At 38.9% G+C, this 13,869-nt stretch overlaps 1 long non-coding RNA gene across 1 annotated transcript in view; it reads left to right on the top strand.

Annotated features, from left to right (window-relative positions):
• Nucleotides 1-327: 327 nt before the first annotated feature.
• Nucleotides 328-13,869, top strand: part of LOC117942477 — a 23,452-nt gene continuing 9,910 nt past the window's right edge. Inside the window, exon 1 of the long non-coding RNA XR_004656135.1 lies at nucleotides 328-481. This is a non-coding gene — a long non-coding RNA (uncharacterized LOC117942477). The remainder of the gene's footprint in view (nucleotides 482-13,869) is intronic.

Genomic DNA, 13,869 nt, shown 5'->3' with positions numbered 1-13,869 from the left:
AAGAAATTGCATTATTTGGGCTCAATTTTTGGTAAATCAAAACTCTGAATGGGAAATTCCTCCTGGGGTCTCCTCCCAGCTGGAGGTGCCTGGAACACCTCCCTGGAACCAGGTAGCAAGGCATCACGTGTTTAACATGCAATGACAATAAAGCGTCTTTTAAACGTATATCTTGATACACTGTAACACTACAACTTCTTTTTGCTGTACTGAGCTCAGTTCAGCAGGAGGAGCCGAAAGAGAGAGGGAGAAAAAGAGAGAGAGAGAGAGAGAGAGAGAGAGAGGGAACGGGAGTTAAAGAGAGAGACACACACACACACACACACACACACACACACACAGAGGAGAGAGAAGACTGCAGAAAGGAAGAATTGCGGAGACATTCGCAGCGGGAGTTTTAGGTTTTTTGTCGGGGTTTAGGGGAGATGCTGTCCCCACCGAGAAGATGGATCAGAGACCAGTGTCCGAGCGCTGTTACCTCGTAAGTTCCCTCATGTTCTGCATATTCCACAGTTCTCTAACTTATAATTTACTTACAGCCTCAGTAGTCTGTACGACACACACAGAGTAGCCTATCTTAAGTAATCATGTTTGTTTCTAGTTAAAAGCAGCTGAAACACTGACTGACTGACAGCTCGCTGTAATAGAACACCTCCTCCTGAAGGGAATAATGTTACCGGGTCCGAGGTGACCTCGTGTAAGCTGTCGCCACTGATGATGATGATGATGATGATGATGATGTTAGCCTAAAGTTTGCTTAAACACTAAAAACGGAATTTAAAGTTATTCATAACGGTTGGCTTTGGTATGATGATCCACATGTTTAAATCACCTCGAAATACTACTGTTATAAATTATTTATTTTAACAAATCAGCATTTGAACTGATCGACCATGGCGGAAATGAGTGTTTTTGTAATCCTTGGTCACTAACGACTACTTTTTTTAATCGTAGAAAATACCCAACTCAGAAAAACTATTTTTGATTCTATCACTTTTGGTAGGCGATAAGCTGACATTCAATTCAATTTAATTCAATTATCTTTATAGTATCAATTCATAACAAGAGTTATCTCAAGACACTTTACAGATAGAGCAGGTCTAGACCATACTCCAGAATTTACAAGGGCCCAGCAGTGCTAGTAGTTTCCTCCAGAGCAAGCAACAGTGCCGACAGTGGCAAGGTAAAACTCCCCTTTGGGAAGAAACCTCGGTCAGACCCAGGCTCTTGGTAGGTGGTGTCTGACGACCGGTTGGGGTTAGAATGAAGAGGGGCAATAACAGTCACAAAAAATAGTAGTTTGTAGTAGTTATTTGTAGTAGTTCGTGGCATAACAGGGCAATGTGCGACATATTCTGATTGTCTGTGTGGAACCCATATAGTAAGACTTGAGCTCTATTGATGAAATGCTATGTTTTTTAATTAAGCAATTGATTGTCAGTAAATCAACAATGCATAGTATTTAAGATGGAGAAAATTTTTCTCAGGCTCCACCTTGTCACCAGGATTTGCTGCTTTTCTTTGTTGGTTGGAACAATTTGTTATGTTGGACTCCGGGCCAACACTACTTTTCTGACTTTAAATATACTAGATTATCAATTATCAATTAATCATAAAAATAGCAATATTATAAATATTGAAAATAATTGTTAGTTGCAGCCTGAATATCATTGAAGAGTTTGTATTGTAAAAAAAATTGCATTGGATTCATCATTACAAATGTAAGATATTAGATCTCTGTTTTTAAAATTATAATCACCATTCTAATTTGACCTACTTACCATTTCCAATCAACAAAAACTTAAAGGTGCAATATATAATACTGACAGCAAATGTTTAAAATAGTTACTGCAGAACAAATTCAAAATACTGGAGAAAGTTTTTTCCCCAGCCCCCTTCTCCACAGACTCGAAGTTCACGTTGGTTGGCAGGCTAAGACCGCAGCAACCACGAAAATGCTGCTAGTCGTGTCTCACATAGCCAGACATCCAACCCCACACCACAGCGGAGTAGCTAACGTTAGATACTGGCTATTTTGACATCACACAACTCACAGACACACTTTTTCTGCTTAGAATACAGAATTAGAATTACAGTAGTAACCGTTAAAAAACTGTCAACCGCGCCGTTCTCTCCACACACCAGACAGACACACCTCCCCAGCTTGGAACTATGATATGAACCGCTAAAAATACCACTACCTTTCTCTCCTTATCCATCCAACTGAAATGCACACTTTATTGGCTTAGAATTACAGAAACCATCGCTAAACACACTGCTAAGGAGCCCCTAAGGGGACATGTTTAGTTTCACATGCACACGCAAAATCTAAAGTTTATTTTCATGTGCTCACGTGAAAGTCAGTTGCACTACATTTTAATCTAGTACTTCATCATAAGGACATGTCTGCTTTGCTGGCAAGTCATCACCATTATGTTGTTTTGATACGACAAAACAGATTTTAAAGTCTTGTAATCTGTTATTTGGACCGGGCAATTTATGAACAGTTACAAGCATCTGGCCAACTCACGGGTATAGGTGGTTGTACACAAAATACAAGGATAAGGGATTAACAATAAGGAAAGAAGGTGTTCGATAATTATATGAGAACTGAATGGGACATTCTAACACGCATAAACATGTGTGAGAAAGTGATGTGAAAAATCCTTACGCGGTTTAATGTACCTAAACAACAATCAATGACGATCCACTGAAAACTGTCAAAATATGGAACCCTAATCCAATTTTTATGGACTTTATCTGACATGTTTCTGCTTTCAGTGGTTATGATGAGGAGCAATATGAGAGAGAAATGTGGGATTCATTTGTTGTTTAGGTAGCCTTAAACCACGGTAAGCGTTATAGAATGTCCCACCCTTATGACAAATTGAAGCCTTTTGGCATCTATAACTTCATATTTAGCCGCCATCCTTTCTAACTGTAGTTCTTAGCTGCAGTGCTGCTGACTGTGGAACTGGCACTGTTCATAACAGCGCAAAATGGGTTTCAAAGCGGCGCACATGAAAATACAGCTAAGGTTTATTTTCATGTGCTCACACGAAACGTTCTCGTGCTCACGTAAAACTTCCAAGTGCCTTTTCACGTGTGAAAATGGAAGTTTCATGTGCGCCGCTTTGAAACCCATTTTCCGCTGTTATGAACAGTGCCAGTGCCACAGTCAGCAGCACTTTTGTGTTTGTTTTTTTATATCGGGTAGAATCTATCTCCGTTGATCCTGTTTGTTTGGGCAGTTGTTAACAACACTCGAAAACACAAACAGAAATTCCATCACGAAACAGAAATTTCAAAAGCATTGTTTAGTATTAAATAGTATTTCATCTTAGCATGTTTCCTTAATATCTACAGTACAGTATAAATATTACATATTGGACCTTTAAACTAAATGTAGCATGGCAATCTAAATGTTGCATGATATAAAAGAGATAAAATAAAAAATAATAAAAAACCATGACAAAAATAAAATGTCCTCGACATCACTGCAAGTGATCAAATATGCTATATTATCAAATATATAGGATTACATGCAGATCAGTGGCAAAATATGAATTATTAATAATAAATTGTCTAAATAATAAATTGGCATGGCTGACTGCAACAAGCTCAGGAAAGTTGCTGTTGCCCATACTGTCCTCCCCACCCCATGTTCTTGTGATGAGGAAGCTTCACTATTGAGAGGCCAACCAGTACGTATGACCTAAACAGTTCTACCTCGCCCCCAATTTCAGTGTTCATTAACTTGAGGCTATGTTTGGGACATGTATCTCAAAGTTATGTTTGGGAATATGCACCATAGTGAGCTTCATATAATCTGAAATTATGAATCTGGTTTTGTGTCCTGTATTCAGACGTTTCTGTATCAAAGGGCGCAGTGGACATACCGTAGGTCTGGCTATGCAAGAGTAGCATTTTACAAATTCTTTTCAAGATGGTCTCCAAAATGTTTTATTAACTGAGCTTTTTTTATTTCTATTTAACTGTTTTAACATTTTTATTTCTCAACATGGAGGTCTAAACATTTACTGAAAAAATAATGGACAGAGAGCATGAGTGACGTCACCCATTGATTTGTGAGCTGCTATCTTGAAGCCTTGAGTTTGGCATTTTCTTTAAACCCGACGTGGAGAATTTTTGCATGAGAGGGGAGCTTGTGAAGATGGCGTGGCCAAGCCAGGGTTGTTTATGTTTGCAATGGTCCTGCGCTAAGCTAAATGCTAAAGACGGTAAATTGCTGATTTTCAAGCCTTTTGAAGCAAGTCATCTTGTACAGATTTATCAGCGGGTAAACAGGGACATCCGGATAATGGATCTGTTCATCTGCATATACAGCAGTACAGTGCCTTATCCCTGTTTTGTCTGGTAAATTTAGCTAACTGTAAAGACGGCTAAAAGTGTAAGGGGGTACCGGTAATGCTAATGGAGGTTTAACGTTACAAATGGCCGCGGTTCTGACTCTGTGCCTGGGTCTGTTTCTCTATGGTTCAGTAAACTGCTGTCAGCGTCCTTAGCACTGGAGTTAAGTGCTGACCTGGATGGTTGCTAGCTGGCTGGGAGTTAGGTGCTGACCTGGATGGTTGCTAGCTGGCTGGGGGATGACTATGGATGTGTTCCCGGACCAGGGCTAAAATGATAGTGGATGGCTGCTAGCTGGCTGAGGGAACGGTGTTATAATCTTATGTTATCCACCAAGAATTAGCTAACGTGATAGACCAAACATTAGCATTAGCTACTTGTCAACCAGCACCTTTACAGTAGGCACCAAAGCACTTTTCCCCTTCGGTCCCCTTACAGGTTGGAAGCGGAATGTTCATTACTGTTACCATTACCATTTTTCTTATGTCTCATTCCAATGAGTTAATGAACAAATGAAACGATTTTGGAAACATTATCTTAGGGTACAAAAGAAACTTTGGTGATCAATATTGAAATCAATCAATATCAACAAATAAGGTCTCTGTTGTATAACTATTTTGCAAAGTGGGATGTAATCAATGACAAAACAATGTCATGTGGCAGAAAAAAAGGTGTAGGTATTACATTTACTAAGAAAGATGAAAACAGCCAAAAACAAGGTCAATTTGAACGTCCATGGTGTTAGCATGGTTAGCATTGCTAAGCCTCTCGTCCTGATTGACAAGTCCTAAAGCATCCCCTGCTTAATTGTATGTTTTAAAATATATGGGACCCTCATTTACTAAATGAACATCATGCTTTATTGAAGAAGACTTGAAACTAGTGATTGAGACCATAAACTCATTATGAAAATGTGCACTGAGGTCATTTTCTTATTTACTGTGCTTATATGGAAACAGACTTAAGGAGCTTTAGTACTGGCTTCACTTTTCAGACATGGAAGCTTTGTTGATTATTTTTACAGTTTGTTGGTCTAAATGATGTTTCAAAAGGTTGCCACAGCATAGTATGTTTTTGAAGCAATTTTGCGGAAGCTTCTTTTTATGTTTTAAGTCTAAAAATACTAGAATCAGCTTTTAAAATAACAGCCAATTATAGGCTGTTATTTGCAGTTCAATACTATGATTCTAGGGGGCAGTGTGTCAGTACCAATTATTCTCATTTGATGTACTTTAATGCACAAATGTGTGTAAAGATTTATTTGGTAAATATAAAATTATTTTGTTTTTGGTTCCTATCACATTTCAACTGTAGAAAGGGAAGATCACAATGAACTCATTCAATGCCTATTCTATATTCTGTATTTAATGTTTGTTTCTATTCTTTTGGTCTTTGACTCATCGTAGTAGCTAGTTGACTACAAGCCCTTTGTCATAATTATCACAGCACAGAAATGTGTTTTTGAGGCAGATCGAGAGAATAAACTGAGAAGTACAGGATGACTCGTGCTGCTGTTCTTTTTGAACTAAAAAATTAATTTGTGCAGGTTAGTGTAGGATCTGAGTTTTTTTTAACCGTATTTTTACAATGTATATAAGTGACTTTTGTGTACAACAATCTCTGAAATTTGTCCAGCGTAAAGCAAGATTGGTACAGTCGGTGGCCGCAAAACAAGCTACAATGTAAGTAATTGGGCAATTGCGCACCTTCAATTCATGTCCACTAAAGTGCTGGTTCACTGAAAATCTCAGATTAGTGCTAAAGGTGCTGACAACATTAAGGAAAGGATCCCTAGGGAGGTAAAGGTGTTAAAGAACATACATTTTGATATTTTTAATATTCTAAATAGTTATCTTATATTCTTATATTTTTGTGTCAACACTGTAAAGGGATTGCTTCAGTCTCGCTGCACAGGTACTGTGCACTTGTGTATAATGACAATAAAGGCATTCTATTCTAAAACATCCCTGCACATCGGGTTACATTGCAGCCCTGTTTACAGCTTATGGTTACGGCGTTTTTGTTCACATTAGTCACTTCGGCTAGCCTGGAAATCCAGACCCAAATTCAAAAGATTAAGGGTCTGGCATTGATTAATAAAAGTCGCCCATCTCGAGGTGTGGCACCAAGCGTTCATTTGAAAATCTCACTGCACACAATTGGATCACACTATGACCAATCACAACTACACACAGCTTGAAGTATCTAGAGCCCCATATGCTTAGCTACCATTGGAGCTAACTGTTGGATTAATCTCATTCATCTGTTTAACTCGCCTCTGGCCCGCCTATATCAGATACACCAATGTGATCGGCTACAAGGGACTAGTTAATGAGTAATGTGGTGGCCCAATGGTTAGCACTGTGGCCTCACAGCAAGAAGGTTCTAGGTTTGAATCCAGGTCGTTCTGGGCCTTTCTGTGTGGTGTTTGCATGTTCTCCCTGTGCTTGTATAGGTTTCTGGTTTCCCCCACGATCAAAAAAACATGTAATTGGTTCTCCACTCAGTGCTGGGTCTGAAAATAGGATCTGGGTTGAAAAAAGCCTAATTAGCCTAAAGTATTCTATTTCCTTGGCAATGAATACTAACTCAATTAAATAAATTAGGGTAATTTCCTGTGAAGCAAAATTACTGTCAGGAAGTGTGTCAGAATGAAATATAGGGTACACGTGTCATATCATCTTCTGTTGAAATCCTCTTTATATAAGCTTTCTGAACTATTTAAAGGTTAGGAAAATAAGTTTTCTTTTAAAAGGAGCAACAAACTATCATGTGAATAGCACCCAAATCAAAAGGCCAAACACTTTCTGCAGGCTAACAACTCTCAGCTCGGTGCTGATAATGGTATCAGGTACCAGCCGGTGTGGCATGGTAGCTTGTCAGCATTAGATTACAGTCTACTGATAGACCTGATAAGTGTAACAGTATTGTAGGTTTCTGTTACCTTGAGTCCAGTCCAAGGGCAGACAGGGATACAGGCTTGACATAAAGATTGTTTTGCAACATGTCAAAGGCAAAATCGTCCTTTCAGGTTGCTTTCGTGTCATTTAGCACTGGTTGCCAATGTGACACTCTGGATTGATTTTTAAGATTCCAAGCTTTAAGGACTTCTTGTCTTTGTTGGCTTCAGAAAAGCCAAAGGAAATTTCATTCTCAACCTTGTTAACAGAAGTTACAACACAGAAGCAACTCAACTTATGGAGAAACGCTACCCCACGGCCAATCGTGTAAACGGAGGTCAGACTTGTTGGTGTGTTTCAAGCTGTGGTATGAGGCAGTGTAAGAGTCCCGTACAGTGAATGGGAAACATCACTGCCTGTATCGCTGCAACAAGAAAGTTTTAAAACACTATGAAGGTAAAAAACAAAACACAAGCACTGAACTGCCTGGGAGTTTGTGTAATAGCTGAATGTTTCCTCCAACAACAATTTCTCCTGTGAAATAAAGCTGCCTTTAAGTGCTGTCAGAAATGTGATGGAAAACAATAATTGTGAAATATAATGTCTACTTGTGATACATTGGGGGTTAAAGAACATAACAGAAGGTCACACAAATGGTCCATTTTTGACACCCCCATAGCGCCAGACTACCAGTCAATAAATTGACGGATTGCAGCCTAACTGTTTGAAATCTGAGCTCAAGCCCAACGCTGCCAGAGAGATGCCTGGAATTTCTTTTTTAAAGACAGAGTTGACAACTTAAAGCCACCTCTTACTCACATACAGAGGTTAAAAATTCATGTTTGTGTAGGCTGCAAAGGGAAGCCTGGAGGAGGAGGAGGCTGGGTTCCAGATGTTGGTTTGTAACCCAGGGAAACTTTTTTGGTAAGGATTTACATAGTCTCCATTGTAACTCTGGATGAACTGCTCTTAAGTGTTTGCAACAAAAAAACACAGTTCTGTTGTCTTCAGTGAAATGTCTTTTTGTTTTGTATCGTAAACTACGTAACGTAATTATTTTACTTGTGGTTGTGATTGTTACCAGACACATTAAATACTTGAATTTACCATTTCTAGTCTGAACTATAACATGACAGGACAGAACAGCAACAGAGGAAAAGGAGAGGCTGTGTGCATACTGATATCCCAAGCTCTCAACGTTTTTTTTAAATTATTGCAACATTTTGACCTACAAGATCTTGGCCAGGCAAACCTCCATTTGATAAAGAAGACGCAGAATACAAAACACATTTCTTATCTTTTTCTTTTTATGTATTTTTGCAGATTATTTATATTTTGCGGTTTGTAGAAGAAACATATCAAAGAGGTACATCAATAAGGTACATTGCATTTTTTCATTAGTGTTAAGAAGAGTTCTTTAAATACACATACACATAACACAGCAGCCATAGGCTACAGGACTGAACCTTGTAGGTCGAAACACTGAACTGTATTACAGTAAATAGAGACGTCCCAATCTGATCTCAACGATCAGTATTAGGGTACATCAAGTCATTGTTTAACTGTTCAGTGTTGCTATATTGTCTGATATTTTGTTTTATGACAGCTGTTGAAGAAAATGCTAAAATTAAGAAGAAATGCCGCCAACTTCTCTGGCTTCAAGACCATCTGAGATGGACTGACGCAAAGGGGAAAAGTGTCCTGATGTCTGACGAGTCCACATTTCAAATTGTTTTGGAAATCATGAACGTCATGTCCTTCGGGCCAAGGAGGAAAAGGACCATCCAGATTGTTATCAGCGCAAAGTTCCAAAGCCAGCATCTGTGATGGTATAGGGGTGTGTTAGTGGCCATGACATGGGTAACTTGCACAGTGGTGAAAGTGCCATTAATGCTGAAAGGTACATACAGGTTTGGAGCAACATATGCTGCCATCCAGGCAATGTCTTTTTCAGGGATTTCCCTGCTAATTAAAGCAAGACAAGGCCGAGCCACATTTTGCATGTGTTACAGAGTGGCTTTGCAGTAAAAGAGTATAGGTACTAGACTGGCGATCCTGCAGTCCAGACTTGTCTCCCATTGACAATGTGTGGCGCAATATGAAGCCCAAAATATGGCAAAGGAGACGCTGGACTGTTGAGCAACTGAAGTCTTGCATCAAGCAGGCCCGCTGTACTAGATTTTTTTGTGCAGGCATAAAATTCAAAGTATTTGAAAAAATAAAACACTAGTATATCAGTTTGAACATTAAATATCTTGAGTTTGTAGTGTTTTTAGTTAATTATAGATTAAAATGGATTTGCAAATCCTTGTAATCTGTTTTAATTTACATTTTACACAAAATCCTAACTTTATTGGAATTGGGGTTTGTAATAAGAGCTGTATATGAAGACATCTTTTAGTTTGTGTGCTTGGTTATTTAGTTTAAAAAAAAGAAAAACAATGCTGCACAAAGTTCAATTGTGATAAGCACCGCATAAAATTATATAAAGTTTTGTTTACTTTGTTATATGGTAAAATAATAATTAGGAACAACTTGGCAGGCTTTTTTGTTAATGAATTGTAGAGCTATTCAATTCTCAAGCATATACAAACTACAATGGATTGATTTTATTTACTTTAATGCTTACAATGCTATTAAAACTAGTAATATAACATCTATGAGCCAAACTGTTGAACTGGAAAACATGTGCCATGAGTACCATTGACTCTTTATTTTGACTCCGTCCTACATATACTGCGGCTCCAACTACTAGCTAGCAAAAGGGATTATTATGCTGCTGAAAAAAATTCGCAACCAACGCTACTTCCTTCACCTTACTTAATGCTTCGGTGTGCTCCCATGTACCAAGTCTGAGTCCTAACCACAGCGGCACGGTTTTGATTCCAACCCACAGCCTTTTACTGCAGCTCAACCCCCCTCACTTCCCCTTTAAGGTTTTCCTTGTATTAGCTGTCCTATCTATTAAAGGTCCAAAAGTCAACTTAAAAAAAAAAAAACTACAGTAAAAGCTGTTTTTTCAGTACTGAGCCTGACTAAAATTTAAAATGGAACTATATTTGTGAGCTGTTTTTAAATCTTACCAAAGCTCTGAGATGAACCACAGAGTGGCTGTGGTTGGAGCTGTGGGTAGCTGCTGAACTCTGTTTATAGGAAACTCTGGCTGTGCTAAAACATAAATTAACAGAACATGACTTATCCAAAGACCACTTCTCTCCTCAGAACTATGAATTGGGTCCCGGCAATTAATTTCTAGGTTTTAAAAAATCTGGACTTTTGGGGTTATTGAATGCAGACCGTGATACTCTTGGGCTGCTTGTGCGATATGCTAAAACAAAACTTTCTGCTAAGGTGTGGTTATGGCTTTTGTTCTACAGCAGCTGGAGTTGGTTGTGCCTGACGTGCTGGGGCAGTTTTTACACAACACAAGACCTGTGTATTGTCTCATGTAGTGTGGGTCTGTAACCTATTATCTAGGGCAAAGATTCTCAACATGGAGGTCCAAATCCCCAAGGGGGTTGTGAGATCATTTCTGGAGGTCGCCAAATGGTTGTGGAGAATATCTAATTAATTAAACCCAAATTTGCACATGTAACAGGTCTGGTAAAGAATTTGATATTTCTGGGTTTTGTAGATGTCTGTGCCCCCTTCAAAACTTCAAACATGTTGCCCCTGCAGTACATTTCACATAGAATAATAAAAATTGGTATACAGAGGTACAAAAAAAGCCTCTTGGAGCCACATCCTACACCAAAACAGAAATCCGCCGTTTTGAGTTGACTGTGTGAAATAGTTGGTTTCAATTGACACCACATTTTGGGAACTCCATTTCCAGTCTTTTCTCAACAAATATTGTATTCAGATTATTACTGCATACAGTAAACACATTTTGCAATTTCTTTCAAACTAAATCTTTGATGTTGATGGAAACAATTCACAACATTTGAAGATCACCTTAGATTTAGAGTGCAAAATTTCATCTCAAAAAGCGAACTTAAAAAAAGTTTGAATTTTGTCCATCTACGCATTGCAGTCAATGCAAATAGAGCATCTTTAAACATCAGTTGATCATGTATTGATCTTTGTGAAAGTAAATTACATTATTAGGCGTATCCATGTCTCATAATTTTTTTTATTTTTTTACAGTAGTTGCTCCATTGTCTGCTTCCCTTTGTCCGATTAGTCTGAGTCCCTGTTGTTTCCCTGGATTTTGACCATTGCCCGTACATTCTTGTATCGCATTACTTTTTCTGTAAACGGCAGTTTTCTTTACAACATTGGTGATGCGGAGCATATTAGTAAAGCCACTGCAGCAAAGCACCGTCAGAACAGTGTGACTTGCTCTGAAACGTTTTTAAAACATTTTTGTAGTGGTCCCTGGACACAAACCAGTAAGGGCCATTAAAAACGAGTTCCACAGTATTGCATGTGAATGATGTAAACCCTTTGAAATAAAAATTCACAAAATATGATGAATTCTATTAATGATGGTGCTGAAACTTCAGAATGTGAGTAGGAGGCCTAGGACTTTTTCACCCACAGGATTGCAACTAAATTAAATAGATTATAGGTTAAATAATTTACTTTTTTTCAGAATTCTGAGAATAAAGTCAGAACTTGCATACATTTTTCACCACCGGCCCTAATCCTTTTCCGTATCATAGCAATGTGTTGATAACGTCGTTGTTTTCTTATTATAGCTTGATATGTCAATCAGCTGGCACATAAGCACTATTATAACTTGATCATTGATCATGTGTTGGTAGACGGCGCAATCCTTTTGTTCCCTTTGTTCACATATGTTTGCTTGAATGTTGTACGATTTAGTGCAAAAATGAATGTAAACACCTTCAAATGTCTCAAATCAAACGCACAGGTTTCTCTTTGCTTTAAAGCCGTTGGATGGAAACACACTTCCACCAGCTTTATTCACATGAGTTGTTTTTTTTACCAAACTTCAGATAATTTGATTGACAAGTGGATGGAGACTTAGCTTGTAGCTACTGAGCACGAGAGGGGGGGCAACATAGGGGTGTGGCGTTCACCAACTGCCACTGCTGCACTGCTGTTTTAAAGCCATGATGTCACTCTCTTTCTCATGGGTGGGCCAAATTCTCTGGGCAGGCATCGCAGAGAAAAGGGGAGGTAATCTTGCTCCTTATGAGGTCATGAGCAGATTCCAGATTGGCCCATCTGAGCTTTCATTTTCTCAAAGGCAGAGCAGGATACCCAGGGCTCAGTTTACACCTATCACCATTTCTAGCCACTGGGGGACCATAGGCAGGCTGGGGGAATGCATATTAATGTTAATAAACCTCATAAAATTAAACATTTGTGCCATAGGACCTTTAAATTAGACCCATGTGCAAAAATGACTTAAATTGAGATTAAAGGTAAAGAAGGATCTAATTTCAGGCAGTGATCAGACCCTTGCACACAGACATTTTGTGCCATCTAATGTAATCAGTACTAATGAGACTATTCCTATCTATCTGCATTGTGTATGGAGCTAAAAAACCCTATCCAACAGCTGACATGCACATCAAGGTCAAATCTATCTTCCTAATATTGGTTTCATAGATAACCTGCCTTTTCTTGCCTTGCCAGGGTGAGTTATATCTGTGTTGTTTGATTTATTGGATTCCAGCCACAGATGTAAGATGGCAGTGACCAGAGCTCAAGCAAATACATTGGAGGAGCCCTCTCAAACCCTGCCTTTTATGATGTGGACCTGGACACAGAACTTGGAAAGTTTCGAAAGACATGCCTACAGGAGGCAAGAGAAATTTCACCACACTATTGTTACCCCACAATCTGATTTAGAGCCTGAACTGCCTTTGGGGTTCAGAATCCCTAGCAATGTCATTGAAATGCAACAGAGTGACCTAATGTATGCACCTCTTTTGCAGAGAGTTAAGGAGAGGGAAAAAGAAACTGACTGAGAGTTAGACCTGTTTAAGTCGTGATTCACAGAGAACCTGCTTCAGTTGAGTCATATTACAATTCAATCCAAAGCTTGCAGACCATGGGATTCACTTGAGAACTCACGGGCCCTTGATGACTTGTCGATGCTTGCACGAGTCAGTGAATCCCGTAAATCAGCCGTCAATGAGTGGATCTGATTCGGATCAGCGAGTGAAGTCTCTCCTCAAGCTCAGAGTAAAACAAATCACAAAAGCCATTCTTTCAATTCTGAAATAACATGCAATGTTCTGCTCCTAGCCTAGCGAGGCCTACTGCAGGTTTGGTGTATACATGTGTTGTGTTCCACTGCAGTAAGTTGAAGTAGACAGTCCTGTGTGTCACGTTTCCTAAACTTAACCTTCAGTTTCTTCTTTTACTTAAGCCAACCCCGGTTTTCTTTTCCCAAACCCAACCTGCATGTAATTTTTCCTAAACTCAACCGTTCCTATCTTCGGCAAGTGGCGTGCATGTTTACGTCCGCTGTACAGAGCGTATATATACAGTGAGGTATATAAGTATTTGAACACCCTGCTGACCCAAGACACTAGAGACAAAATTGCAGAGATGGGAAGTAACGAAGTACAAATACTTCGTTACTGTACTCAAGTAGATTTTTCTGATATTTCTACTTTAC

Source organism: Etheostoma cragini, chromosome 3 (assembly GCF_013103735.1).
Source record: "Etheostoma cragini isolate CJK2018 chromosome 3, CSU_Ecrag_1.0, whole genome shotgun sequence".
Lineage (NCBI taxonomy): Eukaryota > Metazoa > Chordata > Actinopteri > Perciformes > Percidae > Etheostoma > Etheostoma cragini.
This window is presented reverse-complemented; position numbering and strand designations above follow the sequence as displayed.